Genomic DNA, 7,500 nt, shown 5'->3' with positions numbered 1-7,500 from the left:
TTGCTGTCTTCATCTCTATCATCTATCATCTATTTTTCACCATCTGCATCTCTATCACCTTTCCACCTGGTTCTCTGTCTCCCCTGACCTCCATACTTTCGGGGTGGCTATTCTTTTACTATAGTTGTCCATATTTTATCAGTTGTACGTGTGAGATGACCTGCCCAAGTCCATTTTCTATTCCTAACAGCCATTGAAATACCTTTAGCGTTTGTCTATATTTTTTTAGTTCTCTCACACTTTTTCTCCTCCTCTTCACTTTCTTTCTCTTTTTTTCTTCCTCTTGTTTTCCTTTTCTGTTTAATTGCCTTCCTTCCTTTCCACTTCTTCCTTCTTCTTCCTCCTCCTCCTCCTTCTTCTCCTTATCGTCATCATGATCATATTCCTCCTCCTCCTCATCGTCCTTCTATCTTAGGCGTGTATTGCCAAACGCTTCCGGTTCTCTCACTCACACACACACAAAAAAACATATTTCCAAAGGCTACAGAGGAGATTAGTGTGGTTTTCATGAGTGTTTTTCACGTTCATGGTGCAGAAGCCTCGTCACACTATCACTGGGCTCATAAAACTACCCACGGAAATACCCACAACCCTTACCTAATGTGTGTGGGTAATCCCCGGAGTGTTCGTGGATATGGGTTTTGACCTATTCGTCTTATCAACTTCTCTCCTCTGACTGACATTTACCTCCCAAATTTCGCCGCAGTGCTGCTTCCCTTGCTGTACTTTGTCTCAATTTTCATGCTAACTTTTCTTTTGAACTTCACTGCATGCCTCCATCCATCCTGCGGTCACGGTCCACAAGACTTACAACTCTGCTCATCCTATGCTCTTCAACGTCAAGAGTCAACCAGTATCTCTAGTCTTTCCTCTCATCACTTTCGTACTTTGAAAGAGCTTACCTTTGTATTGATTTCCTTCTCTGACTTGAACTCTCTTAACTTTTTGAATGCGATATACATATATACATACATACTAGCTCATACATCCATGCGTACATATATACACATACACACATAAATACACACACATTATACACAACCATACATACAGAGAGAGAGAGACACGAACAGATAGAAACAGACAGACAGAAAAAGACATATTGACAAACAGACAGATAGAAAGACAGACATAGATAGAGAGACGCAGAAAAACAGACATACAGACAAACAGCTAGAGTCAAAAAAGCCTTCAGACAAATCAACAGACAGACAGACAGACCGGCATACATAGGCACTTTAGATTCTCCCATGCACGCCCCTGATGAGTCATGTACACCTGTCCACACACCTGTAGACTCCTGCTAAACGCTACCTACCTGCGCGCACACACACACACACACACACACACACACAAACACACTCATTATTGTATAGATTAATAAAAAATGTCAAGAAAAAGAGAAATGAATAAGAAAAAATTGTAGACTAGAGAAGTACATTGTTTTTACTAGATCGATTAGTAGATGGACATAGATACATAGACAGAGAAATAGATAGGTAGATAGATATTTAGACAGATAAAAGAAAAGTAAGTTAATATATTAGAGAGAGAGAGAGAGAGAGAGAGAGAGAGAGAGAGAGAGAGAGAGAGAGAGAGAGAGAGAGAGAGAGAGAGAGAGAGAGAGAGAGAAAACGAGAACGCGAGAAACCGTGAGAGCGAGAAAGAGATCGGTTGCTTCCTGGGACTACTAAATAATATAAGAAATTTCATCGGAGAGAGGCAAAAAATATTGTAATAATGCGAAATGGGTGACACTATCCGCCGATGGAAGCTCATAATCTGCGGAATATTTGATGTGGGATAAGGCGTCAGGAATGTTGGGAAGGAAGTGAGGAGCTTGAAACGTGGGCGAGGGGTGGGGTGGGGGTGGGGTGGGGGGAGAGATTTAAAAAGTGAGGAATTTAAATGACGCAGGATGTGTCAAGGTAATTCTCATTTTTCAGTATTCTTTTTCCTTCATTCTTTTTTCCTTCTTTCTTTCCTTCTTTTTCCTTCTCTCTTTCATTCTTTTCCCTTCATTCTTTTTTCCTTCTTTCTTTCATTCTTTTTCCTTCTCTCTTTCATTCTTTTCCCTTCATTCTTTTTTCCTTCTTTCTTTCCTTCTTTTTCCTTCTCTCTTTCATTCTTTTTCCTTCATTTTTTTCCTTCTTTCTTTCATTCTTTTTTTCTACTCCCGTCTTTCTAGTATTCGTTTTCCTTGATATTTTGTTGTAGTTTTATTTATTTTCTGATATTATTATTATTATTATTATTATTATTATTATTATTATTATTATTATTATTATTATTATTATTATTATTATTATTATTATTATTATTATTATCATTTATATTATCACTTTATCAATATTATTTCCTTCTTTTTTTTGCCCCCTTTGCTGTAAAAAAAATATATATATAACTGCAGAATTTCACCTAACTCGCCCTGGTACTTGATAATATATTTTTTTCCTTTAGATCGTAATTTAACTTTTTCATGGTGTTTTTCGTCACAACTTCCTCGTTTTTTTTTTTAGAATTATTTTTTTCCCTTCACTTCAACTCGCCTCTGCTTCTCACACATATGTTTAGCGCCGTTTCCCACACTTTGCTATTTATATATATTTTAGGATTACAAAATAAAAGAAAGCTATTTATTTCAGCTATTTATTTTTTATCACAGTAGAAATTCCTATACAAAAAAATCATAACCACACTATCATCATCATCATCATCATCGTCGTCATCATCGTTATCTTCATCACCATCATCATCATCATCATCACAACTAAAAGAACAACAACAATATCCATCACCATCAGCACCAAAACACCATCGAATAATATAATGAATAAAAATATAATAATAATAATAATAATAATAATAATAATAATAATAATAATAATAATAATAATAATAATAATAATAATAATAATAATAATAATAATAAACAAATAAATAAATTATCTCCAAATCCTCCTTAACACACACACAAACACACGTCGCCAATCCTACCTGGCTGGAGTTAATTATGTACAGGTGTGAGTGGCCAGGTGAGAAGGGCTGACTCGACAGGTGAACTAGCAGGTAAAGTGTTAATTAGCACCCTATTCCTCCCTTCAAACTCCTCCAAATAACCTTCATCTCTTAACCTCTTCCCATAATCATCTGTCTCTTGAACCTTATTTCCTAACACCCTCTGTCTCTATCTCTTTCTTTTCGTGTATATCATTTAAAAGGCTCATGTGACGGAGATGAGCACTGAGGCCACGCGTAGGTATAGCGTATGCTCTCAACTCTACTTTAAACCCTTTTCTTTATTACAATCTTTCTCTCAGCCTCTTCTTTTGAACTCCTCTCTCTCTTTTTTTCTATTCCCTATACTTTTTAAATGGTTTCTTTCTCCTTAATTTCCTTTCTTTTCTCCCTCTTTCTCTACTCACTAAGCCCTTTTCCACCTCCTAAATCACATCGTCGTCACCACCATCGTCACCATCGTCATTATTCTTAGCATTATCACCTTCACAATCTTCGTATTTAATATTAACATCAATTAATTATAGGCACCAATATTTACAATTCATTTACAAATATCTCCAATAATAATAATAATAAAAAATAATGATAATAATAATAAACGTACATAATAAAATAATAAAAATAACAGTAGTAACAATTTTTTTTCAAGCCACCTAACACAACCACCACTACCATCACCATCACCATCACAACCACCATCACCAATACCACCATCACCACTTTTCACCACAATCAAAAAAACAATACCCAAGAAAATGCCACATAGAACATTTTCTTAGCTAACGAGAGAGAAAAGAAACGAACCGAATAACTCCACCAAAAATCACGTACTATCGGTCTTTCCTCCATTACCGAAAGAAATAACAAAATAAACAACGTGTGGCAATGAACATGTTTTTCCAGCTGCTGTACACTCTGATCCTCTTACCCCACACTAAAGAGGATCCAGTACTGTATTCCCTCAGCGGACATTCTTTTCTAGGTATCAGAGTAGAACCTGATCTTTTTCGTTTCCAGAGTTATCAAGAATATTCAAAACTCCTTCTCTTTCCTCCCTGATCCTCTTGTCCAGGCAAAGAGAGGATCCACTCCATTTTGACGTAAAAGCACAGGCATTTGGGGCATATAAAAGTCTCTCTATTCTCCTCCTCACGTCCTGATCCTCTTGTTCAAGCAGAAAGAGGATTTGAGGCCTTACTGAGGTATAAGAGGTTCAGTTTCACGTTATGGAGGGAATTCAAACCATTTTAATACCTTTAAAGTTAATTAGGAGCATATTATAAGCTCTTTTTCGGCAATTCTCTCCCGTCTTCTTCACTTTACCTTATTTTTTCGTCCATTGGAAGGAGGATTTGACACTTTATTAGATTCAGTCATATCGTGTATAGAATCTCATGTATAGAATGTATAGATCTCAGTCCTATTTCTTAACCTTAACCAGCTCATTCCACTCACTTGTTTCCTCTTCTATAGAGAAAGAGGATTCAAAACCTTATTACAACAAAGGACAGTCACTTAAGTTAACGGAGAGAATCCAAACCTCTTTTTTCCCCGCCTACCTTTGATCATTTCTCTTCGCATAGCTTAGCATTTCTCATCATCTGTTTGTTGTTGATCGTACACACACTCACACACACACACACACACACACACACACACACACACACACACACACACACACACACACACACACACACACACACACACACACACACACACACACACACACACACACACACACCTGAATAAACAAATAGCTAAGTTACCCGGCCCTAAAAACACCTCGGTTAGTGTACCTGGGAATACCTTGGGAAATTACAAGGGAGGGAGGAAAGGTCACCTGTGTTTCAATCTACGTTTGTACACCTTGAGGCACCTGGAGAAGCGTACCTGTGACTAATTGGCAGTGACGATGGCAGTACAGTTAACATTGGCAGTGGTAACGTGGATGGCAGTAGTAGAAGTAGTAGTAGTAGTAGTAGTAGTAGTAGTAGTAGTAGTAGTAGTAGTAGTAGTAGTAGTAGAAGTAGCAGTAGTAGTAGTAGTAGAAGTGGTAGTAGTAGTAGAAGTGGGAGGAGGAGGAGGAGGAGGAGGAGAAGTACAGCAGTAGTAGTAGTAGTAGTAGTAGTAGTAGTAGTAGTAGTAGTAGAAGTGTTACTGTAGATGGCAGTGCTACAAAAACAAACACGTGACAGTTCAACACGTGCATGGAAACAAACAAACAATCTAACAAACAAACAGCAACAAAAGAATATAAAAAAGATGTAAGAAAACAAGTACAAAAAAAATCTTACAGGGGAAAAAATATGAAACAACCAAAAAAAAAAATGTGTAAAAAATAAACAAAGAAAACAAAGTAAACAAACAGTTCTACCATAGCGTCGTTGTGTTGATGTAGACAAGGATGCGAGTGTGACGTAAACAGTCGCCTAATTAAACCCTTAGATTACCGTAAAAGCCTAAGTTATTTTTTACAGTGTTTCTATGTACAAGTAACGCCATGACCTCAAATGACGTAAACAATAATAATAATAATAATAATAATAATAATAATAATAATAATAATAATAATAATAATAATAATAATAATAATAATAACGATTCATTCTCATCATTATTCTTCTCTCTAAAACTTTATTCTCATTTTAGACTTGCAATATATATCCAGTTCTCTCTCTCTCTCTCTCTCTCTCTCTCTCTCTCTCTCTCTCTCTCAAAAAAAAAAGAGGAATAGGTGAGAGAGAGAGAGAGAGAGAGAGAGAGAGAGAGAGAGAGAGAGAGAGAGAGAGAGAGAGAGAGAGAGAGAGAGAGAGAGAGAGAGAGAGAGAGAAATATGATGTTGCGAGAGGGAGGTGAAAAGGAGGTCTGAGAACAAGGATTAATGACACCGGGAGGAGGAGGAGGAGGAGGAGGAGGAGGAGGAGGAGGAGGAGGAGGAGGACAGGAGGGAGGAGAGAGAGGAACAACACACATAACCACAACCATCATCATCACTTCTTCTTTCTCTCTTCTCATTGCCTGTCTTTAGCCACTTACAGAGAAGGAAAGTGAAAGACGAGAGAGAGAGAGAGAGAGAGAGAGAGAGAGAGAGAGAGAGAGAGAGAGAGAGAGAGAGAGAGAGAGAGAGAGAGAGAGAGAGAGAGAGAGAGAGAGAGAGAGAGAGAGAGAGAGAGAGAGTGTGAGAGAGAGAGAGAGAGAGAGAGTGTTCACCTGTCAACCCATAACACCTGAATCTCACCTTTTATGGAAATGGAGAAAGTGAATAGGAGAGAGAGAGAGAGAGAGAGAGAGAGAGAGAGAGAGAGAGAGAGAGAGAGAGAGAGAGAGAGAGAGAGAGAGAGAGAGAGAGAGAGAGAGAGAGAGAGAGAGAGAGAGAGAGAGAGAGAGAGAGAGAGAGAGAGAGAGAGAGAGAGAGAGAGAGAGAGAGAGAGAGAGAGAGAGAGAGAGAGAGAGAGAGAGAGAGAGAGAGAGAGAGAGAGAGAGAGAGAGAGAGAGAGAGAGAGAGAGAGAGAGAGAGAGAGAGAGAGAGAGAGAGAGAGAGAGAGAGAGAGAGAGAGAGAGAGAGAGAGAGAGAGAGAGAGAGAGAGAGAGAGAGAGAGAGAGAGAGGGTCAGTGGCGGTCCAATCTGGGGAGAAGGTTTCCCTAGGGATGCGGATATCCTATGTAGGACTCCTCCTCCTCCTCCTCCTCCTTCTTCTTCTCTTCTCCTTTCACGTCTTGCTAAATGATCCTTCCTGCTCTCCTTTCCTTCTCCTTCCTCCTCCTTTTTCCTCTTGCTTCTTTTCTCTCTCTCACTCTCCTCTTTCTCTCTCTTCTCTTCTTCTTTATTGCTTTGATTTCTTCCTATTTCCCTCTTTCACTTATTTTCATTCTTATATTTTCTTCCGTTTCTTCGATCTGTATTTTTTCCTTTCTTTCATTTCGCATTTCACTTTTCTTTTTTTTCGGCTCTGATTTTGTTTTGTATCATCTCTTTTGTGTTTTTATGTCTTTTTGTCCTGCTTCCATTTTATCAGATTTCTTTGTTGTCTCGTTTTTCCTTTCTCCTTTCTCTTCGCTTCGTTTCTCGTCCAATTTCTTTTTCCCTCCAATCTTTCACTTCTCACGTCTCTTTCTTCTCTCTTTTCTTCTTTTTTTCTAATATATGTCTCCCTCTCTTTCTTCCTCTCGTTCTTTTTCTCCTTACATCTTTTTACCATCCTTCTCTTTCTTTTCATCTTCTATCTATTTTTTTCCTCTCTATCTTTCCTTCTTTCCTCTTCTTCTTACGTTGTCATTTATGTTTTCCAATTTTGTTTTCTACCTTCGTGGATTTCTTTCTTCATTCAATTTGTATTCATCAATTCTTTCATTTTTTATTCATTTCATTCATTCTCGTATTCTTCTTTTTCTTCTCTTCGCCTCCATCTTTCTTGTCATCTCACCATCATTTTTTTCCTTCCTTTTTTTCTTTTCTTCTTTCCTCTCTTTCTTTCTATT

The 7,500-nt window shown here is 37.8% G+C and overlaps 1 protein-coding gene across 3 annotated transcripts in view; it reads right to left on the bottom strand.

Annotated features, from left to right (window-relative positions):
- Positions 1-6,994: 6,994 nt before the first annotated feature.
- The window catches only part of LOC126985841 (uncharacterized), a 70,690-nt gene continuing 70,184 nt past the window's right edge, over positions 6,995-7,500 (bottom strand). For all 3 annotated transcript variants that reach the window (XR_007739094.1, XR_007739095.1, XM_050841295.1), the window contains one exon: positions 6,995-7,500. This exon is cut by the window's right edge and continues 304 nt beyond it. The gene's annotated coding sequence lies outside the window, so the exon portion shown is untranslated.

Source organism: Eriocheir sinensis, chromosome 60 (assembly GCF_024679095.1).
Source record: "Eriocheir sinensis breed Jianghai 21 chromosome 60, ASM2467909v1, whole genome shotgun sequence".
In the NCBI taxonomy this organism is placed as follows: Eukaryota; Metazoa; Arthropoda; class Malacostraca; order Decapoda; family Varunidae; genus Eriocheir; species Eriocheir sinensis.
The sequence above is the reverse complement of the archived record's forward strand: the minus strand, read 5'-3'. Positions and strand labels throughout refer to the sequence as shown.